Source organism: Protopterus annectens, chromosome 13.part0 (assembly GCF_019279795.1).
Source record: "Protopterus annectens isolate FY-2018-M chromosome 13.part0, PAN1.0, whole genome shotgun sequence".
NCBI classification, from domain to species: Eukaryota; Metazoa; Chordata; order Ceratodontiformes; family Protopteridae; genus Protopterus; species Protopterus annectens.
The window spans coordinates 548,908,302-548,936,017 of record NC_056747.1 but is presented as its reverse complement, the minus strand read 5'-3'; the positions used below and the strand labels follow the sequence as shown (position 1 = coordinate 548,936,017).

General features: G+C 38.5%; 1 protein-coding gene across 1 annotated transcript in view; it reads left to right on the top strand.

Annotated features, from left to right (window-relative positions):
- MYBBP1A (MYB binding protein 1a) overlaps positions 1-27,716 on the top strand; it is a 1,224,315-nt gene that overhangs the window by 41,023 nt on the left and 1,155,576 nt on the right. The gene's annotated exons all lie outside the window — the stretch shown is intronic.

The following is a 27,716-nucleotide window of genomic DNA, read 5'->3' as shown; positions in this document are numbered from 1 at the left end:
AAGTTACACTATTTAAACAAAATGAACTTGTGCTTTGGTTTCAATTGATTTTCAGACAACAAAGCTAAAAATGTGGATCAGATAATACAGGAATTTCAGTTAGATAAATATTTATGGCAAGACATACAGACTCTCGGACTATTTTTAGACCGTAAAATAAATTTAATTGCACCAACTGCTAAACATGATACTAGTGTATTATTGGAATACTTTCAGTCAATCCTACAATATAATCAAACTTAATCTGGCAAACTTTCTTTTATATTTAGAATCATAAGAAACAAAACATACAGCTGCCCAGATACCTATTGGAATTACTTTTAAAAAATTAGTAATAAACTTCCCTCTGACCAAGGTAAAATAAACATACTAGAATCGGCAGGGAAAAGTACTTTGTCACTTAAGTGGAAATTATTCACATGGAGATTTGTATATAGAGCTTTTTATACACCTCAACTAATGAACAAAATTAACAGAAACCAGAATTGCTTTAACAAATGCAAGTTGGATGTAAATATAGATTGGGCCCATATGTTCTTTGAATGCCCTGTTATTAATGCATTTTGGGGAAGTGTCAGTGGAATATTACAGGTAATATTTATGGATAATTTTACACTTAACACGTCTTTGGTGCTTTTTAATACACCTGTACCACGTAATGTTAGAAAGGTAAAATATCCTTTACAGTACTTGCTGTGGCTAGAAAGAGCAAACCTGAATATCTGATTCCCCTTCTACTATTACTGAATTCAAGAATATGTTGAATGAAGTTTGTCATTTACAACTTTAAACTATTATTTCTAGAACAACTAAAAAGACATGTGCATATCATATGTGGGTTAATTTACAGGAATTGTTCAATAATTACTCTAACTTCTGGTTTTTGTATCTTTTATGTGAAACACAATTGAAATGGTCAAAGTATTACATATGTAAAATTTAATGGATGTCTTTGTAAATACCTTGGTTATTTTTCTTTGATCAGTTACTTTATTTAGTTATCTGAATTTTAAGTGTTATATCTGTAATAATTTATGTGAATCTTATGGAAATGTTTATTAATTTTTGTTTAAAATCAATAAAAACTGTTTAAAAAAAAAATAGTCTCATTATGCTGTGAACCTAATATTTTCCTTGACACAATTTGCTTACTGGGAAAGTCCAACTTGGAACAAAGCCAATTTTCAGCAGAGGCCCAGGGAGACACGCTCTAGGCGCACGTCTTTGTAACGCGGTAGGAAATCTGAACACCTGGACGAAACCCACACAAATGCAGGGAATACGTGCAGACTCCGCACAGAAGGCGGCCCAGCCGAGAACTGAACTGGAGAACCTGTTGCTGTGAGGCGACAACACTACCGCTGCAGCATTGTGATGTCCAAATGATATATTTATACCCACAAGTCATATGTTTAAGTTTTAGATGTAATATATATTAAGAAATATGAACAGATATTGACAAAATCTTGTAGGTCTATGACAATAAAATCAAGTGGAGATTAAAAAATATACTAAATAGGAAGTATTTTTTTCTTTGAAAAAGTTAATGTTGTGAGTATGACTTCAGGCTTGTTGTTTTGACATCAGTGATCATGAAGACTTTTGCGAGGCTGGTGATGGCTCACTTGAAGGATGTTACAGCTCCCTCATTGGACCCCCTTCAGTTTGTTTAGCGATAGAATCGGTCAGTGGATGATGCAGTTAATATGAGCCTGCACTTTATCTTGCAACATCTTGACATCCCCGGGACATATGCAAGGATTCTGTTTGTGGACTTCAGCTCTGCATTTAATATAATAATTCCAGAACTACTTCGCTTGAAACTCTTCCAGCTTTCCTATCCTGTTTCCACCTGTCATTGGATCACCAATTTTTTAACCAATAGGAAACAGCAGCTAAAACTGGGGCAATTACATCTAGCTATCTCACGAGCATTGTAGGTGCCCCCCAGGGATGTGTGCTCTCCCCACTGCTATTCTCCCTCTACACTAATGACCACCTCTAGGGACCCCTCTGTCAAACTTATTAAAAATGCATTTGATACAATTATCATCGGGCTCATTAAGAATGGTGATGAGTCTGCATACAGATGGGTGGTTGAGCAGCTAGCCCTTTTGGTGTAGTAAGAATAATCTGGAACTCAACACTCTTAAAACTTTGGAGATGACAGTGGACTTCAGGAGTGCTGCTGTACTATTATCTCCCCTCTTTATATTTAATACTGCTGTGTCATTTGTGGAATCCATCTGTAATCTCCCGGGACTTGAAGTGGGAGACCACTGTAGGGTCCGTCATAAAAAAGGGACAACAGCGAATGTACTTTCTGCGACAGCTGAGGAAGTTCAACCTCCCACAGGAACTGTTGATTTAGTTCTATACAGCAGTCATTGAGTCTGTTCTCAGCTCATCCATAACAGTGGGGTTTGGATCTCTCTCTAATCATGACAAAAATAGGTTACATCAAATAGTCAGGTGTGTTGAAAATGTCATTGGCACTAGTTTGCCCTCCTTACAGAACCTGTACTATTCCAGAGTCATGAAAAGGGCAGAGAAGATCATCACTGACCCTTTACATCCAGGCCATCATCTTTTTGAACTGTTACCAGCATCCGGGCATTGTAGATTAATACGCACCAAAACAAACGGATACAAGAACAGTTTTTTTCCACAGACCATCAAGTTCATAAACTGTTAACTCGGCTTATTAGGTTGAGGTATTCTTTTTAACAAGCCTCTGAGGACTCTGCAGTATTTACATATTGTTAATACTAGTTTATTTCAGAGTTTATTTCAGTATTGCTTGCACAGAGTTTCACTTCGCACCTTATATGTATGTGTACATTTACTATTTTATCTTGTTCTTAGTAGTTGCATGTATGTCGTTTGTCTTGTTAATAGTTGTATGTATGTCATGTAATTCATACGAGAGTCACCGAAGTCAAATTCCTTGTATGTGTGCATACTTGGCTAATAAATGTTATTCTGATATTGCTTTGAATTTTGTTTCCATTGTGGAATTTAACTCCCCCTACACTTAAAGGGTATAACTGTGTAAAGAGCAGTAATCCATTAATTTATATAGCTGGGAGGCTGCCCTCATTCCATAGTCAGCTTCTTGCACTCCAGCAACCAGACGAAGCTCAACTTTGCCAGTATTTTAAAATGCATCACTAGCTCAGCCTTTCTAAAATCTCATAAGTATTCAGTGCAAAGACGCTATCATATTAATAATTTTTTATATATGTTGTAAATAAATAACATTCTCTTCTTTGGCTACTGTTTAAACAAGCTTGGGAAGTAGCCTGTTAATGAAATATCATATTATATATCCTCAAAGTATACTTTTTCTCTGTAAACATATTAAATATTCCCTGGAAGTTGCATTTAGTTATAAGTTTTTTTTTTTTTTTTGTTTTGTCCCAATTATTGAAGTATGTAGTTAGAGAAGTTGTAGTAGTGATATGGAAAGACTATTTGGATCTTAATATTCCTAAAGTAAATCCTATTTAATGCCCTATACACGAGCATACAATTTTTACTTCCTATGACAAAACATTGGGTATATAATTTTAGGTAAAAATAGACGGACCTCAGTTGTTTACAAGTTATTACAAACAATGACTCCAGTACTTGTTTTCTGGTGAAGGTAAAGTGGGAATTGGCTTTGCAGAGTTATTTTTCTCAAGATAATTAGATGAAAATTCAAACACAAATTAGACCATAAATTGGTATTCAACACACAATTTGTGGCATACATTGCACTCCAAATAGGCTTTCCCTAATGAATTTTAGTCCTAGTGTGACTTGTTGGCACTGCAATCATAGTAATGCATATTTGTTATAAATATTCCTTTCACTCCAGATATTTTTATTGGGCATATTGACCCGTTCCCCTCGGTGAACTGTTGAAAATTGCTCCAGCTATGATGGCTAATAAATACTAGATTTTGGGAAAATTGAAAATCTGCACCAGTGACAAACTTGACTATGAACAAATGTTGGTCTTATAAACTGCTTCCACTGCTAGTGGGAGAGAGGAAGTAATTTTGTATCCTTTGTCTTGTTCATAGGTTCATACTAGGCTATCTGCCCTGGGGCAATTATAAGCCTAGCCCGATTCTGTATGGCTTACGCCACCCCTTGATTTGAGTATACTGTGCCCTTTTTAAGGTTTAGTTTACTGTGCCTCTGTCTAATAGTGACACGGGAGTAATCCCTGGGACAAACCTACGATCCCCCATCCACCTATCGAGATTCTTCTTGAAGAGATTCAGTGAGGTGCTCTGCCTCACATGAACTGGAATTCTATTCCAGAGCGAAGGGAGCCTCTGGGTTATGAACCTGTCCCTCCAGCAAGTTCTATTTATTTCTGTGCTGAGGTTCAAGTCCCTCGAGCGTGTGGCTCTAGGGGATTTAGATTTACTGAGGTGGAGCATGTCCATTAATTCTGGATTTGACATAGCTTTGTATGTCAGGCATAGATCGCCTCGAAGAAGGTGGTATGCAACTGAGTAGAGCTGGAGGTTTTTTAACCGAGCAGCATATGGCATCTGTTTGCGACCCTTGATCCTCTTGGTGAGATACTTTTGGGGTCTTTCTAATTGCTGCAGGTGTCGGGTAAGGTACATCCCAAAAGGGGCATTGTATTCTATGATGGGCCTGATGAGGGATAAATAAAGGGGCATGATTACCTCTCTTGATCTAGATGTGAAACCCTTCGTGATGAGGTGGGCTATGTAGAAGGTCTTTCTAACCACTTTGGCAATGTGGTTTTCAAAGGAGAGATTGCTATCAACTTGGGTCCCCAGGTCCCTAATAACTTTCTCTGTACTTAATGGGTTTCCGCCCATGTGGTAATTTGTGGGCACATTGTTTTTGCCAAAGGGTATGACTATACATTTTTTGGCAATTAGATTTAAACCATGGCGCTGGTACCAGTTATCTGTCTCTGTGAGACCTTTTTGAAGAATGTTTGTGTCAGCTGGAGAGTCCATTATGGCGCCCAGTTTGCAGTCGTCTGCAAACTTGGTGAGCCATAGTCCTCCCACGTTTGCCTGTACCTCGGAAAAGTATATACTGAACAAGAGTGGTCCCAGGACAGAACCCTGTGGGACGCCACTTGTGACCGGTTTCGAGTCTGACATGGCTCCAGCAACTCTCACTCTGTGGGTTCTGTCTTTGAGCCAGTTTGCGACCCATCTTGTGACATAGGGGTTTATATTTAAGCTGGATAGCTTATCTATGATGCCCGAGTGAGGTATTGTGTCAAATGCCTTTGCAAGGTCCAGATAGGCTGTGTGGACTTCCTTCCCTTCATCTATGGCTGTGGTGACTGTTTCTAAGAAATCAACCAGGTTCAAAAGGCAGGATCTGCCCTTGACAAAGCCAAACTGGGTAGGATCTAGTGTCTGTAGGTCCCCAATGTCTTTGTTTATGAGCTCCATGATGATCCTCTCCATAGCCTTGCAGACTAAGCAAGTCAGGCTTATGGGGCGATAGTTTCCAGGGTCTGTAGAGGCTCCACCTTTGTGGAGTGGGACCACTGTTGCTGTACGCCATTCTGTGGGGACATATCCTGTAGTGAGGCTGAGATTGTATAGCTGTTTTATTTGAGGGATTAGTTCCTCTTGGAGTTCATGTAGGACGCAACCTGGGACGCCTTCTGCTCCCATGGAAGCAGTGTTTTTTGCTTTGGAGAGGGCAGCCTTCACCTGAGCATCCGAGATGTTTGGGAGGCAACCCTCTGCCAGGATAGATACTTGCTCTTTTGTTAGTTCTGTTTTTTAAATTTATGCATTGTGGTACATTTTGTTGGATGTTTTTGCTGAATTATTGATATAAAATGAAAAGGAAAAAAATATTGTGGGTTAGACCCTTATTTATTTTTTTCTCCAAAGTTCTTTAATATACAAAGTGATTTTTTCTTCTGATAAGGTGAAGCTGTCAGCTTTTTTCAGATTTCATGTTGGACAAGAATCAGTGCTACCAGCCTCCCTGAGGGCCTTTTGTTTTACAAAGTACTTTTTCTTTGGTCCCCTTTGAGAAATCTGGTTCTCTTTTACGACATTCATTTTAAGTGTATGTAATTGACCCTTCCTTCCATTTGATCCAGTGGATTCTGCTGACATTTCTGTTGTGTTTTGTGGGGAAAACCTTATTTTTGAGGGACTTGGCTCCTGCTAAAATTATTTAAGGCGGTTGTTATTTTTGAACTGTTCTGACTTTCTATAGGAAACTAGTAGTTAGGTGGCTAGAGAAGCCAAACTTGATCTTCCTGTCAGTCTATCTGTTTTTTTCCCAGTTTATATAAATCAGGATAAATGCCTTCTTTGTGTGAATATACATAGGAAACTCTGGTATTAAGTGAGCAGTACCAGAACTTTTTTCCTTTCAAGACATACATGGATCCTGAAGTAATGAAATAGACCTTTGCAAATGGCTGCCAAATTATATTTTAATTTTTTTGTAAGTAATAGAAATGTCTGCAGGAATTGCTGAAGTCACATTCTGACAGAACTGTATACTTTTGCTGCTTTCTTCCATAATGGTACATTAGATGACATCCTCATGGCTGCAACCTGGTCGTCTTAGAATACTTTTGCAAGGCACTTCAGGCTAGGTATAATGTCTGTTTTTTCATTTAGATATGATGTTTAAGTCTAAGCCTTCCTTTGGAGCTGCTGTCTTAAGAGCATGTTTTTTTTTAGAATGGCCACCTTGGAGGATTACCAGATGCAAACGTTATGGCTGTGTACCCCATAACCATGTTAGGATAAGGTTAATCTCCAGTAACAACCCCTCCAATCTTTCATTCTTGTTTCATTTTCCTCAGTGAGGTAGTTGTCTTCATAGTTTTCACTGGACTCAGAACTGGATGGAGCTGCTGTGCAATTGCGTTATCGGGGAGGGGAGGAGTGTCTGACAGCTTGCGGAAGCTTTTAATGCCAAGCATTCAAAATGTCTAAGGTGCAGATCCTATGAGTTATCAAAGGTGCGCCTTCCTGTGTAACTTTTTCATTTCTGTTACTTCACTGAATGTGGATAAAGGTTCGTGCAATATTTAGACATTCTCAGATTTGTAGACTATTTGGATTATGACACTGTAGCCTAATTTATCTAGGAATAACTTTGTAGTCTGTAAATGCTCGAGGCTTTACTAAAGATTAAAAAAAATTTCTCTTGACTACCACGCTTGTTATAATTTTCACTGAGGATAAAAAGGATTAAATTGAAGTTGATTTTTCTGAATGCATTTATGCAGCCAGTCCTCTGGTAGACGTGAATGTAGTATTTTAGTGAGATTAACCTGCGAACATTTCAAGTGACAGGCTGGAATGTTCTGTAGAGGAAATCATATTGTGAGCGGACTCAAGTTTCTTGTGGCTCTTATAATTTATTTCCTTAGCTGTCAGTAATAAGTGCATTTGTTGGTGCTTTGAAGCTCTTTGCCAGTACTGTTTGGTTGAATGTATGCCTGTATTTAGGAGTGGTAATCCAGGTCTAGAGCAGGTGGACCTTGCTGCTGTCAAACTGGGAGTAGAAAGCACATTTTTTTTAAGTTAAGGATGTAAAGGTGTTACTGTTGCTAAAAAGCTCTGCAGCATAATTTTTGTGGAGATTTGGAGCTTAAATTTTCCATTCTGACTAACTGTTACAGTAAACTGTCCTTGAAATTGCTTTTGCCCTTGTCCTTGGGTGTGAGTTCTGGTTGAAAAAGGTCTGATAAGGGCCAGTTCACTCCTCTATTTAACACATTAGTAAATAATTGTATATTGTCAAGAATCAGTGAAGTAATTGTATGAATGACGTCTCTGTTGGAAGAATTGCCTTTGGAGAATGAGAAAGCTAGATTGCTGGATGGTACTGCTTCAGATGTGATCTAGTTTATCATTACATGTGTTGTTGTGCTTATTACAGATTTAAATGTTGCTTTTGAGGTTATGACCAGAAGACTGGCATTTCTCAGAAGCCATTCTTATTCATACAAGGTTGTTACCCATATCAGGAATGTTTCACTCCACTCAGGGTATCCTGATTGGGGAAGTAGTGACTGTTATGGTCAAGGTGATTAAAAACAGAAGACAATATTATTTTATTATTGTATACATCAAACCATATTTTGCATTTCCGGGAGTGCTAGGCTTGGCAAAGCGCTTCACTTTTTTACTAGAATTAGCTAGAGGCAAAGATCAGGTGTAGACTCTCTGAAAGGATTGACTGGCAGTTGTAGGGATTTCCACTCCTATTTTATGGAACTTGAAGAATAGTGACTGTACATTTGAAAGATGTGTATTAATACATATGGGTTTTAAGTCTTACTGAGACATTTCAATTGTGACCTGGCCCTATCCTAAAATGTTCTGTTGACTGAGTTATATTTCTGTAAATAAGATGATGGCCCTCTCAAACAAGAATTATTAGAGGATGCTAGTGTGGTAACAGTAGACTGTTTTTCAAAAGGTGTTCTTAGTAGCTGTTTTTGTATGTTGAGCATTTTGATGATTCATTATGCAACATGTAATGTGGTAAAGCAGCAGTTGTATCCAAGACATTTTAAGACCAGGAAAACAATCCTCTAGGCATTTCTGTCCCTCTGATTACTTTTATGATTAATGGGGTTCAGAATTTCTGAACAACATGACCAGATTCTTTCTCTTGAATTTTGCCAGGAAATGTATTGAGTTCCATTTGGAGAGCTCTCTCAGAGTCTCTCTCAGTGCATGAGAGGTGGTTGTCAGCACATGTGAGGCTTCACCTAAGGTGAAAGAATTTATTAGTGGTGTGTTCAGAGCTTAAAGCTTCCATAGGGTCCATAAAGGAGTGGCCCTCTGGGTAGTATCAGATGTGGTACATCAGGAAGCACATGATCTTACCAGCAGTGCACAATTGTTGTGATAGTATGGGATGAGGAGCTAGTCAGGAGACAGTGTACCTTGCAGATGACTAGAATGCGTGAGTTGATCCTAAGCTGTGGAGCATGGCTTATATTTTGGTCCCAAGTTCTTTGCTTTTGTGATTTCTATTTTGGGGTTATCCTGGAAGGACCCGTTTTCTTCAGGTGGTAAAATTTATACTGTTAAAATTTCTGTTTGCAAAAGATTTGGATAACGTATGCTGTAGTCAGAATATAATTAAGATGCCTTATATATGCTTTCATCTATTTCCTCACTTGTCAAAAGACTTGGCAAAGGCAGTGGAAGAAGCGACTCCTTTGATTCTGATAGCATCACAGTGGTTGCGGTATCCTTGCAGTTTTTCTAATAGTATGGTTTCAGCAGGGCTTTTTCTGCAGACATTTTTTTCTAATTTTCTTGCGTCAACAAGGAAGAGAGGTCTTGCACCACCTCAGCCATTGCATTGTTGAACTTCAAGCAAATGCTTAAAAATGACTAGAAGAGAGTAGTAAATATTCATCAGAATCCCCAGTATATTCCTAATTAAAAATAGTGCAAGTTCAATGTTAAAAAAATCACCTAGAGAGAAGCTGTCTGTGTAGTTGCACATATCCCGACATGTTGCCACTCTTCATGTTTACAGTAGACTGTTTTATCTATGTACTCTCCAAACTGGGCTTCATTATCTGCCTACCACTACATTAGTACATCTAATAATTTTATTTTAATTCTGTTGCGTACCAGTGCAAAGTTCTGTATTTTATCTAGATGTTATACAACCTAAAAATGAGTTCCTTACTCATTTTGTCATTTACAAATTTTGTTTAGTGTTCCACATACTTGTCATATATTTTGTAATGAGTTGTACTGATCTGACTGATCATTATTATTTTATCAGCTGCTTCCCAGAACTGATATTGAAAATTGGATATTACCGATTTACAAATGTTAAGGATCAGTAAATAAATAATACTAGGAGGTTTTATGTATCAAAATAGGAGGGGGTCCTTTATTGGTGCCAGAGTGTGTTTAGAATTGGATCAGGTAGCTCTGCTGATAGTTTATAGTACGTGGCATACTTGCTAGACTAAATTTAATTTTTTGCTACGGATCATTAAGTTTTAACATCTTTACGTTGAGATCTTTAGCCTTTTCTGTTACTGTAAATAATTTACTTAGAGGTTTTCTGCATTTTGAACCTTTAGTGGTAGTTTTGAGTTGTTGTCCAAGTTCCATTTTAAACTTGTGGAGTAATTTCTCCAAGTTTGTGGCATTGAAAACTGTTGTGTTGGCTGTTGTATTCACCAAAATGCATTGGTGTTACAGATGTTGATGTGTTTCTGTGTAGATGAAGTGTTTCCCAAATAGAAGGTGACCCTCGCTACTAATCCATCCTTTAAGCTTAGAGATTTGTCTAAGATTACATTGCATAGAAGGATCCAGTTTTCCTGTTTTTATGATCAGGCTAAGACATTTGAGAAGTGACTTTCACTTTACTGATAACGGAAAAAATGGAAATTTGTAATGACTTCATTTTTATCAGGATTTCAGATTGGCCACTTATTTTGTTTGACCCCAACATGTTTTGGGACTGCCTCTGTTTTGAGAAAGCTTGGAGGTCCCACCTTTATTCTATGATAACCCAGTGAGAGCTGTAGCTTTGACAGTACTTTTTAGAGGTACTTTTTGTTCTACAGCTATGCTTTGAACATGTGCTGCACTGTAACTTAGGTTATCATTCAAAAGCCACAAGAGACTTTACAAAGACATTCCCTTAGGGCAGTGGTTCCCAAACTTTTATGGGCCGAGACTCACTATCAGAATAAGTAATTTTTCGAGACCCACTACTCTCTTGTTATGCATATTGTAGAAGGAAAGGGGGGGAGTGAATAAAAGCCTTTTTACTACTACTAAAATTTTAATTGATGCATTTAATTTAATATGTAACCTTATTAGTCAGATGCATGATGAGGTGTATACGAAGAATGGGCTTGTGTTCTATTTTTGCCTGTGACGTTTTTGACATCCACATTGATGTGTTAATTTTAGACATAAGATGTTTGATAATTGAAGTTTTATTTCAAAAATGGTTTCTAATTCCTATCATTGCCGAAAATCCAACTTCACTCATGGAAGTAGTAGTAAAAGGAAGGAGCACCCTGGCTGTTTTCAAAACCATAGCCCCCCCCCCTACGTTTTTAGTACCTTGAATAAATGCATGTATTCTTTGATTCATCTTCTTGATTGTATTAAACTGTATTTTTTTAATGCAGCACCAGCTGGTAGTGTGTGTTTTTAATTTTGTAGTTTTGAAAAATTTTCCATTTAGCAATGAAACAAAATGTATGCGCCAACAATGACAGAGTTACCCATTTTGGAACATTTCAACCATAAAAGATCAGGCAGACTGCTGTCATTATAATCCACCAGTATCAGTCAATATGCACAATCCATGCAGAATTAAATGCGATCTGAATAATTCCACATTAAATAGAACTCTAACTAATGAAAAGGTCGCTGCTGGCAAATAAATTTGCATTTTAATGCTTCATCTACAAGTTCAGTGTATGCTGCCCTTGAAGAGTAAATTGCCTGTGTTACACTGAAAAAAAATGAGAGCTGTAGTATTTCCTGGAGATATGCAGTAGGGGGAAGGGCTGGAAAACTGACAGGTTCAGATTTACTAGGCATGTCATCCAAAGGAGAGCACACTCCCCATGAAGCCCAGTAGTGTTGGCAATCAATCTACCTGGTGTGGGAAGAGAACCAAAGAAATGTATGTTACCTGTTGCATCACTTACACTAAGTAATACAGCTAGGAGACTGTGATTTGATATGACAAACTGTAATCCTCAGTGATTTATAAAATAAAAATATAAAAAAAAGATTTTTTTTAATAAAGAATGCTTTTTATTGAGTCATTATTGAATCACTAAAAAGTAAAAAAAATAAGGAAGAAGAGTGAAAACTTTGCAGAAACAGAGACAAGCTCATTTCAGAAAAACATTTGAGGTTGGTTTTGCTGATTCCAGGTTGTTCTGCTACCTCAATAACCGAATCAGCAAAACCAACCTCGAATTTTTTCAGAAATCAGCTTCTGTGTTTCTTTAGTAAAGTTTTCATTCTTCCATATTTTTTATTTTTAGAGCAACTCAGTAAAAATATTCTTTATCAAAAAAATCTTTTTTTTTATATTTTTATTTTAACTTTTTAGTTTTTAAGTAAAATATGATAGTAATTCTGTAATTATCTATACATAATTGTTGTCTTATTTTGCTTAAAACTAAAAAATAAGAGAGTGGTTGAGGAATGAAAGTTTTAAGTAAAATATAGCAGTAATTCTGTATCAAGATTCTTTAAAATTGCTAGTGTGTACCTGATTACAGATGGAGCAATAGAACTGCTAAGTGTGCTTGCCATGAAATTGGTCAACATACACTCTGTAACTGAAAAGACATCTTCCTGTACAGTGTCAAAAAGTATCAACCAGCGTACTGGAAGTTGAACATACAGCTACAGAGTACTCCTATAGCTTTGTATGCTAGACTCTTATAATCTTCCTAATAAGTTCTTTTCTGTATCCAGTAACTGAAACTGTGTAGTGGCATGCGCACTTAGGACTCAGCACAATTCCTCGATCTTAACATCGTGTGCTTACATTTATTCCCTCTGCCAGTCCAGCTCAGTACAAAGCACCATTCCTGTAATGTCCCATGCTAATTGGCTTTATTATTGCAAGAACTTCTAATACTTTGCTCCTTGGTTATTCTAAGAAACCTTAAATAGTACTGAATAACTAGATAACAGAAGACTACATACTATTGATTAGTTAGGTGGTTTCTTCTCCTCCTGTCGCAAGGTCCTTCCTGCTCTGTTCGCCTTTGCAATGCTCGGGCTCACTCGGCTCCCCTACCCTACCCCCAGTTCCCATCCACACCCACTACACCTAAACTTATATCCATCTAGCCACTGCCACTACTCTCATCCTGTCACACGTATACCTTATCCTCCACACCAACTCCATATCTATCACCCACACAGCTAACACAAATACTTCCTCTTAATTCCACTTCATCCTCAACTTTTCTAGTGTACTGGTTGTACCCACACACTAATGCACACATTACTTATTTCCACTTCATCGCAGCTAAAACCCAAACCACTGTATAACCCCAAATATGTCATTAAACTAATATCTCTGCCCTTCTCCACACACAATCAGGTCTTTTTACTTTTCCTGTATTCCAAATCATTGCATCTCCAAGTTCTACCCCTACCTCTGCACACCAGATTAACGGCTTCCAATACTACTCCACATTACTCTACCCTAGCCATATCACACCTCACCCATCTAACAATGCCACCTCTAAGTAAACATTTACACACACTATCTCTAAACACTCTCATTACATCGTCTTCTTCTTCTTTTGGCTGCTCCCATTAGGGGTCGCCACAGCGGATCAGCTGTTTCCATTTCTTCCTGTCTTCTGCATCTTGCTGTCTCACCACATCCATAAACCTTATCTTAGGCTTTACTCTTTTCCTGTTACCTGGCAGCTTCATCCTTAGCATCTTTTTCCCAATATACTCTGCATCCCTCCTCGGCACATGTCCAAATCAATGTAATCTTGCCTCTCTGGCTTTGTCTGCAAACCTTCCAACCTGGACTGACCCTCTAATATACTTATTCCTAATCCTGTCCATCCTTGTCACACCCAGTACAAAGCTTAACATCTTCAACTCTGCCACATCAAGCTCCTGCCTTTTTATCAATGCCACTGTCGCCAACCCATATAACATAGCTGGTCTCACTACTCTCTTGTAGACCTTCTCTTTCACTCTTACTGGTACTCGTCTGTCACAAATCACTCCCGACACTCTCCACCAACTCCATCCTGCCTGTACTCTCTTCTTCACCTCTCTTCCACACGCACCATTACTCTGAACTGTTGATCCCAAGTATTTAAACTCATCCACCTTTGCCACCTCAACTCCCTGCATCCTCACCAGTCCTGTATCCTCCCTCTCATTCACACAGATATATTCTGACTTAGTCCTGCTGACCTTCATTCCTCTTCTCTGTAGAGCACATCTCCACCTCTCCAGGGTCTCCTCCACCTGTTCCCTACTCTCACTACAGATCACAATTTTATCTGCAAACATTATAGTCCACGGGGATGCCTGTCTGATCTCATCTGTCAACCTGTCCATCACCATTGCAAATAAGAAGGGGCTCAGAGCTGATTCTTGATGTAATCCCACCCCCACCTTAAATGCATCTGTCGCTCCCACCGCAGACCTCACTGCTGTCACACTACCCTCGTACATATCCTGTACCACTCTTACATACTTCTCTGACACTCCCGACTTCCTCATACAATACCACAACTCCTCTCTAGGCACCCTGTCATATGCTTTCTCTAAGTCCACAAAGACACAATGCAACTCCTTCTGACCTTCTCTGTACTTCTCAATCAACACTCTCGGAGCAAACATTGCATCTGTAGTGCTCTTTCCTGGCATGAACCCATACTGCTGATCACTAATTATCACCTCCCTTCTTAACATAGCTTCCACTACTCTTTCCCATAACTCCATGCTGTGACTGATCAATTTAATCCCTCTGTAGTTACTACAGCTCTGCACATCACCCTTATTCTTAAAAAATCAGTACCAAAACACTTTTTCTGCATTCCTCAGGCATCCTCTCACTTTCCAAGATTTCATTAAACAATCTATTTTAATGTGTCTTGCGGACAACAGTACAGTTAAACACTCTCATTACTATACTTCTGGTATTCTGTTACCTAACCTCTTATCACACAAAGCTAGGCAATAGTTACCATTCTACCCATACAGTTTCACAGATCCACCATCCAACATATAACAAGCTTACAGTTGGACCCAACCTCTACAATACAACTTACATTGGTTACTTTGTGAGTAGGTTTCTTCAACCTATCCCAAAATCTGAAACACCACATAAAAGCATCAAAATCCTAGACAAAATTACCGAAACTCTACTACTTTTCTCCATACTGATGAAGCTCGCTGGTGATATACATCCTAACCCAGACCCCAAAAATACTTATCAGAAAAATAACATCTCCTCCTCCCCTCGCTGATTCACCCATAAATAAGACAACAGTCTCTCCTAATAGCTCTAACATACTACTCATTAATATGAACTACAGGAACATGGTAAATGAAGTACATGAATTGCATGCCAGCCTATCTCTTTACTCCCCAGGTATTATTGTACTTGCACAAACCTGGTTAAAACCTGACATTACCAACTACGAAATTCTTCCTCCAGGATGTAATATTCCATAGATGACAAAAAATACAAACCTGGAGGAGGTGTAGCCCTGCTGTATAAACAAAACCTAAAAAGTAGAACTTTTTGAACAAACAATGCCATAATTCAGTAACACTGAAGTACTAATTACCAAACTAGAAATAAACCAGAACAAACATCTAACCATAATAGGTACATATATTCCCCCTGGCAATAATTCAGTTTTAATTGAGGACTTCGTACACTGGATATCACTTTCCCACAAGAAATGATAATAATGAGCAACTTTAACTCTGATTGGCATTCCTACTGCTCTGACAACCCCACATATTATATCAACCTACATGGCTTCATCCACATTATCCAAACCATAACAAGAATAGACAAAGTAACCAACAAAAACTCCTCAATTCTGGATTGGATTCTGTTGAATAAACCTGTACATGCGTACCAATTCAGTTACCTTCCCGATTGTTAGTGATAATCTCCCAGTATACTTGGACATCATCTCCATAGGTTCATAGGTAGGTAGTAGGCTATCGGCCCAAGGGCCTATGTAAGCCTAGCCAGCAAGGTACCATAGCTTATGCCACCCAAGAAAGTTATTAGTTATAAGTTAGCTCATAGAAGCTATATATATCATAGTATCGGCAACAAAAAAAAAACTCCAGTGCTCAAAACTTTAACATAACCTTACGTAGCTGTGATTGGTCTCCTCTTAAAAACCCTTCCTCTCGATTCAGCTGTGGATTGTTTTTATACCACTATCCTTGAATTTCTAAATTACCTTGCACCATGAACAACTACTAGAGTCAAAACCAATTTCAGGCCCTGGCTAACAAAAAAGTACCAAATCCTTATTCAGGCTAAGAGGCAGAGGCCTGGACTTACCATGCCAACAAAACACATACCAACCTAGAATACTACAGACAACTTTGAAATAAATCCGAAGCCCAAGTCAAAATGGATTTATATATATATATATATATATATATATATATATATATATATATATATATATATATATTTTTTTATTTATATATATATATATATATATATATATGTGTGTGTATATATATATATATATATATATATATGTGTGTGTATATATATATATATATATATATATATGTATATATATATATGTATATATATATATATATATATATGTATATATATATATATATATATATATATATATGTATATATATATATATATATATATGTATATATATATATGTATGTATATATATATATGTATATATATATATATATATGTATGTATATATATGTATGTATATATATATATATATATATATACATATATATATATATACATATATATATGTGTGTGTATATGTATGTATAATGTGTATAATATATATCTATATATAACTTGTGTACAACAAAAAAACATCTGCACAACCCCACTAAATTCTGGTCTGCCATAAAAAAGCTACTTCAGCCAGGTCAATCTTCCACTCCTATTCTATCAACTGCTAGCAAAAAAGATAACTTAGCCGCAAAATTTAATTCCTCCTTCACAAACATCATACAAGATGTTACCAAAAACCATAGCAAGGATCCACCTAATTTCCCAGACAGACTTCACTGTAGCAAACATTTTCCCTAGAACCCATCCAAGCTCAAACCATAAAAAAACTACTCGCCAGATTAAAGCCCACTACCCTTGGAACAGACAATCTGCCCTTTAAATTCCTAAAACAAGCAGCAGATGCCATTGCCTACCCACTCTCCATCCTCCATAAACCATTCCATATCTGAACAATACATACGAAAAATCTGGAAAATGTCTTGCCATAATCCCATTGCACAAAGGGGTACCTCTGTAGAGTTTTCAAATTTATAGACCCGTAGCTATCTTCACCCCTCTCAAAAATGCATTTATAGACAGCTTTTCAATTACCTTCTATCCAATAACTTCCTCTCTAGTACGCAGCATGGTTTTCATCCAAATCATAGTACCACTACCACCTTACTCAAGTTCACCATACCATTAACCAACATAGAAACAATGGTAACCTAGTATCCTCCATGTTCCTGGACCTTTTCTAAGCCTTTAATATAGTATCTCATTAGAAATTACTTAATGAGCTTTCCAGCTTAAAACTCAAGTCACACATCTCTGGCATAGTTCCACAGCTACCTAACTAAAACCTCAGCAAGCTGTCAGATGGCAACATAACCTCTAGAGCCTTTTGCCAGTAAACATGGGAGTTTTGCAAGGATCGATCTTAGGCCCCATACTCTTCACTATATTCACAAACAGGCTCCACTCTGCAACTTCTCTGGCCTCCATTTTACAATATGCTGATGACTTAACTGTTACTGTTATTTGTGTTGCTCCTAGCCTAAATGAATTCCAAATAAAGAAACAGCAATCCTGCCTGTCAACTGAAGCCTGGCTATCAGAACAGCAGTTAATCTCGAATCCATCCAAAATAAAACTCATGCTTTTTCACCCCAGCAAGCCTTATGACCCCACCATCCCATTCCAACTGCACTCTTCCAATAATACCATAATAACAACTGTAGACCAAGCAAAGCTTTTAGGTGTACTTGTAGAGAGCAAGCTAAAATTTGATGTGCATCTATCACAAACAGTCAAGAAAACATATAAAGCTAGGTGGCCTATACAGAATTAGGCCTTTCCTCACTAATAACACAAGACAGGCTATAGCCAGAACCCACTTACTATCCTCCCTACTTTGTCTCCCCATCTGCGAAAAACTAATATGGCCAAACTAGAGGTATGCTACAATAAAGTTGCCACTGACTCCCCTCACAGGTCTCGCCACTGCTTTGCCCTACAAAAATTAAAATGGCTTGAACCTCCCCACTGCCTGTCTTACAGTCAACTGATTATGGCCCATAAATTATTTCACCAATTAGAAAAAACTGCTGTTCAACAACTGCTCCTGCCCTGCCCTAATACTCGGGTACTCCGATTCAATAATAAATCATTACTGATGGTATCCAAATCCAAGAGTATAGCAGGTGACTCCTGTACTCAAACTACATTGCCAAAATTTGGAATAGTATTCCACAAACAATCGTAAATGCAGCCAACTTATCTGAATTAAAAAACCTCCATAGAAACTACCTAACAAAGAAATGGAGGTGCCCATGCACTAGACCAGACTAACTCTACCTCACTCCACTAACATAACATATAGCATCTCTACTGTACAAACATAACTATCTCTTACTACACGGCTACATCACTAAGATTAAGATTAGGTATGTTTAATTGACACCGATATCCAGATTACTGCAAAGAAAAAAATGGATATTCTGCTAAACAAGTAGCCCTGTCATCTCTCATTTATAAAGTGTATGTAATCATAATGCCTGCGCGTACAGAAATTTGTATTGTTATATTATTTCATTAGGGTGTATATTAGTGTCATGTTTTCTTTCAGAATTTTTGTTTTTTGTTTCTTGGTACTACTGTGTAGAGCTCTATGCAGTCAGTATACTTGTGTGAACAAATGTTGTATGATGTACAGCTTGCATAATGTTGATGCTCTATAATCTCAATATCTGTATCATTAATTGATGATGTATGATATATAACTTGTTTGTTTATGTTGTATCTTTTTGGATCTTTTTTTTCCCCTGGGCCTCTGCTGAAAACTGGCTCTGCTCCACTCAGACTTTCCTGGTAAACAAATGATTGTTAAATAAATAATTTATTAGAGTCCTCGATGCATCTTCATTGTCTTGCCAGTTCAGCACTGTGAGCTGTCCAGGGTGCTGAAGTGGTATGTATTGCATATTGCTCGCATCCTACTGGATGTAGATGAGAGCTGAGTGGTTAAGAAACGTGGGAGAACCACAGAGGGACAAAGAGACAGAGCCACAAAGCCTATTTTAATAAAAAGCATTCTAACTAATAATAAATTCTAAAAAAAAATAAATAAATTAAAGGACACCTGGCTGTCATATCTGTCAACTTCTTAGCATAAGAAGTCTGGACAAAGGTAAAATAATGAGGGAACAAAGGCCCAAAAATAGACTAGTTTTTAAATATTGCTCATGTAAATGTAGAACGTTGTTAGAATAAAATGCATTGTGTTACCATACATTTTCTGAAGGATATAAAGTCTGACATTATTAGTGAAGTCAATCCTCAGTGATTTGCCAGAAAACCAAAAATTATATATGGAACACACCAAAATTATTAGACAAAAATGTGGACATTGTGGTCAGTTAAGATGTATGCTGGCAGTTGGTGTGGAGGTTTAAGACACTTGATTGATAATAGTCAGTGCTCAGGATTTAACTCTGAGCAAAGTTACTTAACCAGCAGCGTTTTACACACCGAGTCATACTCGCATACACACAAGCTACTTACTGAATCGCATGCACACATACGGAGCTATTTACTGAATCAAACACATACACAAAGCTGCTTACTGAATTGCAGATGCATACTGAGCTACTTAATGAATCGTACACACACCCGGCTACTTACTGAACCGTGTGCACATGCTTGTGCTTGGCTACTTACTGAAGCATGCATACACACTTGGCTACTTACTGAATTGCTGGCTTGGATCACTTAAAATCTCTGCACTTATTGAATTGCTGGCTCAGTTCACTTAGAGCTTCATACTGAACTGATGTACGTAAATCTCTGGCTTGACTCTAAATCCTTGTTTGTTGGCCCTAAACTGAATCTGCTGCAGTTTACATTGGAAGAAACATCCTAGGTTTCTGGGACCGATTCCTTTGTAGAGAAGTCTCCTGCGAGATCCTAAAACCACACTGTTTTCTACCAAAATGTTTCCTGTAAGATCTTTTAACTTGACCCACCCAAAATCAGCTTGCAGCCCACACTTTGGGAACCTGTGCTTTAGGATATGCTAGTTGGGGATTCATATATATATAAAATATTTTGTTTCCATTGCCTGCTAATTGCCCATTCTTGTATCCGCCAGTTAGCCTATTAGGGATGTTGGTGTGGTGGCTAAAGTGTTTATCTTGTGGACACAAGGTGTAGGGTTTGATTGTTACATGGGGTAATTGGCTAGGCTTACATTTTCCAAAAGGGCAGTTAGCCTACTAATCTATGAACCTGTGAACCTATTAATTCCCCATCATTGGGGCAAGTGTTGGGGAGGGCATGATTCAAGTGATCACCTGGAGGTAGTTTGAGATTTTTGTGCTTTAGAGTTTCTAACCCCCTTGTGCATGTCCCTAGGGTTCATTGAAAATATGCGTTTCTTCAAGGAAGCATCATTTACTTCTATAGGTGATGTAACCATTCAAGACTGCCCTGCCTCTGAGTCTGCATTCTCTTGTGATGGGCAGTCTCCATCAGGGTTCTACATTGAGAATGAGCAGCTAGACATGCAGACACACCCCCTCAAAGACAAGTGAACAAGAAAAGCTATGCCATGCTCTGCCACTCTTGCCTCCCACCAACTTCAGCAGGCACCTGAACAGCTGTTTGACTGTGGCCTAGGTGACTACACTTCAAGGATTTATCCCTGTATGTCTGTGGAGCTGGCTTGCCTCCATGTATCTGTAGCTTGCCGCTCTTCTCAAATTTTAGAATCATGAGAGGAAGGAATGGATGAATTAAATAATTATACTGAGTATCTCGGTGGTGGTGCTGCGGTAGCATTGTCGCCTCACAGTAAGACGCTGTCCGGTTCGATTCTCGGCTAGAGCGTCTCCTGCGTGGAGACATGCATGCATGGGCTAACCTTCGTTGAAGGTTGAGCGTCAGGCCTGGCAAGCCGGTACGTAAAAATCAACTGCCGATCATTAGCAGACCGGAGTTCCGCTGTGGCAACCCCTAACCGGGAAAAGCCGAAAGACACAAACTGAGTATCTCACTCAAAAGTATAACAGTCAGTGTCTGAGTCCATTCATATATTTGTAAGATACCATCTGCTTCCTCAGTATCCATTTTCAAATGTATGTTATTTGGGTTAGGAGTGTTGCAGTTCTTAAGTGTTTCTTTAAGGTTTTGTCCGGTGTTGAGCTGTGATAGATTGACCCCTCTGTGGGTGAGAGAAACTGATTCAACCTTTTTGAGCAGTGCTGGGCTCTATTTTCTTGCTGTGTAGGTGAGGAATACTAGTTTAGCCTGTGTGTTGCTGTACCAAGACAGCACCGATGAAAGAAAGCATCTGCGACTTGATTTGCCTTTGTGGATGTTGGTCAGACAATCATCGTGAGAGACTGTGTTTTCATAATATCCATTAGAAGGAAGAGTAGCTATAGAGGTTCACTTGCTTGTCACTCTACTGGATTGGATGTGTTTGTGTGTGTTTTTCTCTTCCCCTCCGTATGTGACATATGTTTTTCACAGGTATGAGTCAATGAATGTCTACATGAGTCAGTGGCTGAACAGATCTGAAGAAGCTATTCCTTCAACCCTTGGTTGTTACGGAGATCATGTGACCCAGCTGTATTAATTTGGTTGAGGAGTGGTGTGATCATGTGATCTCTGCTTCACAATTGAGATCCCAGCAGTAATGACCGCTGATGACATGCAGAAAGGATTAGGATTTGGAGGGACAGGAAGTGGTTTCAGTATGTACTATTACAATAAGTACCACTGTGAAGCCCCTTGACTTTTTACACCTCTGGTAATAAGGGCACACATCAGCAAGGCTTAGCTGGAAAGATCATATAAGGAGGTGTTAGGGGTAGTAGTTCCCTTTAGAGATATTACTGTCTGAATTGTATGTTATGCAAGTAACATCTTACCAGTAAGTGTTAGACTTTCAAGTTGGTGGGGATTCTGCAGAAGTCTTATGTCGAATCAGCTTTCCTTTTCTTTAAAAAAAAGTCTTGCTTTATTAATGTTAAAATTAATGTACATTTGTTGAGTACACGGTCCACATGATTGTGCATAAATGGGGTCTCAAGTTAAATACCGTTTTATTTATGGTTCTTGAAAGTGTTACAGTGGTAAGAAGTACACATAAATAAAGTTTTAACTTTAGTATGTATAACGTATGTAAAATATGTATATTTGTTTGTTTTTTTTCTTGTCACTGTTTTACTGTGTGATAGGGAATCGATATGTTGCAAAAGAACATCGCAATGTGAATGAAGTCCTGGCAAGCAAGTCTTGGTATCACAAAAACCATCTCCAAACCTCTGTAGAATGTGCTAGTGGTGGGACTTTCAGTAAATAACTGACATTTCTGTGTGGTGTTTTACTCTCAAGATCTTGCTAGTATTTAAACACAGATTCCAAAATCAGTTAATGGAACATCCATCAGTAGTTACACTTGCTGACAGGTGTCATAGCTCCCACAATATTAAAGGCCATTTAAGTTTATACAGTAATGACACAGAGTTAATTATTTGGGTCTAGGTAGGTGCTTCTTCATTGCTTTTTTTGTCAAGTATGTGGCACAGCTTCAGCTTTTTTCAAATATATCATTATGAATAGACAGTCTACTGGTACCTGTTCTGTTAGCCTCTCACAGCCTTCAAGAGACCCTGCCCGATGGCTCTACTACTGTACAGGGTTGTTGTCAAACTTAGGGACCCAATGACAAGAAAAATAACCAGAGATCGATAGAGGTATTGGAGATGTTTTGGAAATTTTATGAAAATTTATGTAACGCAGAGGAATGTAAAAAACTAGAATGAGCACAAATGGAAATATTTATGGAAGACTTAACTGTGCTGAGGTTACGGGAAGATGAGGCTCAGCAACTAATAGTTAAGATAGGAGGAGAGGAGATAAAAACAGTAATGTACAATGAATTTGCAATTAAGTGTCCAGAAACAGATGGTGTTCTTGTTGAAGTTTGGAGGAAAAAAGTGATTAAGATCTGGAAGATTTTCTTTTAATAGTATTTTGAAAGGAGGGGAATCACCAGCATCTTGGAAGAAAGCTGTGGTGGCTGTATTACCCAAAAAGGGTAAAGATCGGTCAGACCCACCTTTATAATAATGGTTTAAAATTGAAATGGGTCTATATAATGTGTTTATTATTAGCTGAAAGAATGGCAAAAGTTGATATATGTGGCTCATTGTGGTGGTGTGCGGGGAAGGCAAACATTTGGTAGCATTAATAGAACAGTGATCCAGAGGGAAGCAGAATGTAAGAAAATAACTTTGTTGTTAGTGGGTCTTTATGCAGAGGCAGCATTCGACAGAGTAAGATGGGATTTTGAGTAGAGCAGTGAAAGCATTTAGATTCCCTGAAACAGTAAAAATAATAATCATGAGGATTTATTTAGGATTGGAGGCAAGAATTTAAAGTGGGAGGGTTCATTTTGTGATTAGTTCTGTTTGAACAGAGGAACCAGGCAGAGGCGTCCTTTTCTCCCTCTATTTGTTTTGTGTTTAGACCCACTGGCCAAGAAAATAAGTGACTCAGAAATTCAGAGATAGCTGGTATTATAATTAAGAAAAGTTGGCTTTATTTACAGACGATATTGCTTTGTACTTGATAAATCCAGAAAAGGACATCTTGTTGTGGAGCATTTTGAGACAGTTTCTTGTTCTTTCTGGATATAAAGTTAATGAAGATAAAGCAAAGGGTATAGCTGTAAATTTTGTACCCAGACACAGGTTGGCTCAGCAATACCCATATTTATAGGGACTTGATAAGATTAAATACTTAGGAGTATGCATTAAAAAGGTTTCTGTTATAGTAGGAGTCCTATGGTATATTTGAAGAGACTAAACAAAAGATGGATCAAAAACTGAGGAAATGGAAGCTCTTGTTTATGGATATGGTTAGTAAGCTGCAAGTAGTGAAAAATGTTTAGTCTCCATAGTTTAGTTTTATTTATAGGTCGGACATAGTTTTATCAACAAGTGGAGAAATTATGGACAAAATCCTTCAACTTTTTTAAAATGTAATTTGTGAGGGGAAGAGGGCAAGAGTTAAGTGGGAGAAATGGATCCTCTCAGATGAGCAAGGTGGTTTAGGATTACTTGATTTGAAATTGTTTTAGAGCTATGCAGTTAAGGCTCATGTACATAAAACAAGCAGGAGGTTTTAATTCAAAAGTGAAAAGGGATGATGATGCGGGAGTTGGGGGGGGGGGTTCAAGAAATAAGGAGAGTGGAATTTTGGATGCAAGTCTTCAAGGAAAATAACCACACAGAATACTTTCTGAAACTTAAGAATATTTTATTCTAAAAACTAAGCCAACATGGGAATGGAGAAAGAAGGTTTTGCCAATAGGATTGACTACAGGTGGGGATACAGAAAATAGGCAAGAGGTTGTGGAATTTATTGGGGAAAACTGACAAAGGAACTTGAGGCATCAGGAGCAAGTAACTAAGGAGAGAAAGGTAAAAATGTGGGATGAGGCTAAGAAGTAGTTTGGACTGCAGGTTAGAGACTGCCTCCTTTACTTGGGATTGATATCTGAGCATAGGCAAAGAGAAAGGGTTTAGGGAGTCCTAAGTAAAAGACCTGCTCTGGTAGAGTTTTTAGCTGAATCTAGGACAGACTCTGCTTTTCAAAAGGGAGTAATTTAGTAGAGCATATAAAATATTACATGGTAATTCTAAGAATCGACTAGAGGAGGTTAGAAAAGATTTGGATAAGAGACTGTTAAACCAGTTTAAAAGGGCAGAATGGGAGGACGTGTATGACTCCCAAGTGTGTAACAGCATCCAGAAGGTATAGGATTCTTGCTTGGAAGTGTTTGCATAGGCATTTTATACCATTAACAGATTTCAATGCATTTTTCCTCAAGTAGATACCAAGTGGTGGTAGTGTGGCAAGTAAGAAAGAGGTAACTGGGAACATGTTTTTTTGGGGGAGTGTAATGTATGTCTGCTTTTGTCTTAAGTGATACATATTTTTAAACACCTTTATTAAAATTATGCAGTTGCATTGTAGACTAGCTCTGACATTGTTGGTGGTTGGTTCTTAACTTCTTGCTGCAGTTAAAGATTTGTAGTTATTTTTTGGTTGGTGATTTCATGGTCAACTTTAATCTTCCTAGTGGTGCCCTTAAGCTCTTTGCTAGTGTACTGCTAATGAAGACTGGATGAAACCTATTATAAGCTTTAAGCAATTTCTTTATTTTGTTCTAGAATTTATTTATGCTGGTATTCCACCACAGAGGTTTGTTTTTAATTTTTTTGTATTTGGTGTGTATATGGGCTGCCTTGTCAATACAGTTCTTTCCAAGTTAGATGCATAGGCAACAGCTTCAGTAATAGGATCCAACTGAGGAGGATTACAATGAAATTTATTTAAATCATCATGTAACTATAATCGAGAGAGCCCCAGCATCTGCCCCTTTATCTCTAGAGAACAAGTCATCACTGCCCTTTCAAAGGCAAAAAATACAGCCTGCATGAGACCTGATAACATCCCAGGCTGCATCCTGCATGAACGCAGGCAGGAACTTACAGCACCATTAGGCACCCTGTTCAACCAAAACCTGAGTACTGGCTATGTCCCAGCCGAGTGGAGGACAGCCATTGTCATCCCTTTGCACAAAGGTGGAGTGTCCACCGATCCAGGAAATTATAGACCCAAAAGCCTAACAAGCCTGATCTGTAAGGCCATGGAATGGATTATCATGGACCTCATTAACAAGGACATTGGCAACCTCCAAACACTCGATCTCACACAGTTTGCTTTTGTCAAGGGGAGATTATGCCTGTTAAATTTGGTCGACTTCTTTGAGACAGTCACCAAAGCCATGGATGAGGGGAAGATGGTACACACTACCTACCTTGACCTGGCAAAAGACTTCAATACTATTCCCCACTCAGGTATAATAGATGAACTCTGTCAACTAGGCATCAATCCATATGTTACCAGATTGGTAGTACACTGGCTCACTGATGGAACGCACCTAGTCAAAATAGGGGAAGCCACCTCAAGCAGTAGACCTGTAATGAGCGGTGTACCACAGGGATCGGTCTTGGGGCCTCTCTTGTTTTGAAATGTACTCTTCTGAGGTGCAGGCGAAAACCAGTGGGCTATGACTGACCACGTTTTCAGATGACTGCAAGCTGGGCGCTGTCTTGAAGTCCCTTATTGTTGTGGATATCCTATAAGAGGGTCTCGCCCAAACAAATGACCGGTTCCAGAAATATGGCCTCAAACTGAATGCCAAAAAATGCATCATCATCCCCTTTGGAGAGAGTGGTGTCCCTACAAATTCACATTAATAACAAGGGCCTAAGCACTCAGTCAGTCATCCGGGACTTGGGCACCCAGGTTTAAAGCAAACTGACTTTTGAGCACCATATTGCCTCTGTTGTATGAAAGCTTTCTACATGGCCCACCTCATTAGTAAGGGTATCTAATCCAGGGGCAAAGAAGGTCATAATATCTCTGTTTTCTTCCCTTATAAGACCCATTATTGAGTACTATGCTCCTTTTAGAATGTACTTCACAAAGCATGTGCAGCAGCTGGAGAATCCACAGAGGTTCCTCACCGGGAGAATCCAGGGCCTCGGACATCTACCTTACACAGGTTAAAAGCCCTGTCCCTCTACTTAGTCTCATACAGACTCCTCAGAGTTGACTTCTGTCTGGCATACAAAGCAGTCTCAGACCCCATCTTGATGGGACTGCTGCATATCTGCAAGTTGAGCTCCACTCGAGTAACCTGCATATGTCACCTCAACTTGGTCTGTGACCTCAATAGGACTTGTTGCCGGGAAAGGTTTGTATCCCACAGACTCCCGCTTCTGTGGAATAGACTCCCTCCCCATATCAAGCAGAGTACCTCATTACCCCTTTTTAAGTGCAACCTGGATAATTGGATGAGGAATGGAAAATACATCCCTGAGATTCCACCTGTGTCCCTGCTGGACAGGGGCATTGGGTGCTGACTTGTTGGAACATGGGCTAAGTTCTTGGCTAGGCTTGTAAGGACCTCAGAGTCAATAGCCTAGTAATTTCTTATGATCCTGTTAACTGAAGATGGCTTGTTTTTTAGAGGTCTCTAAACATTGGGTATTTGTAGGGAAGTACCATCAGTTTTAAAGGCAAAGGACAGTAATTTAAGATCTGATTTAACAAGGTATAATGATGCATATGGAGAGGTGTAAGAAGTGGCCATATTGTGAGGAGTAGGTCAATGATATTGGGGCCTAACCTAGTTGGATGGTTGAACTATTTATTTATAAAAAGGAGTTAAACTGTATAATGTAAAGGAAGCATATGGTAAGTTGACCATTAGCATTGTAGGTCAGCTGGTTTATTGATGGATAATTAACTCCTCTAATAGAAAGGTACGAGGGTTAAAACTGATTTCATCTAAAGAGTTTGATAGCTGTTATACTCAGAAGGGGATATAGAGAAGTTCAAATGTGGTGTTCTGTAAAACTGGTTGAGAGGTGATGATATCCTTTACAAATATTGATATTCCCCTACAGTGGCCAGTAGGTCTGAAGACCCGATAGGCACTATAATCTGGTATAGGTACCAGAGGGAGTGCTTTCATTGCTCTAAACCATGTCCAAGTTAACTGCACATATATATGAATGTGTTCAGGTTGCAGGAGAGCGGCAAGTTCTGGCTGTTTTGGTTGGAC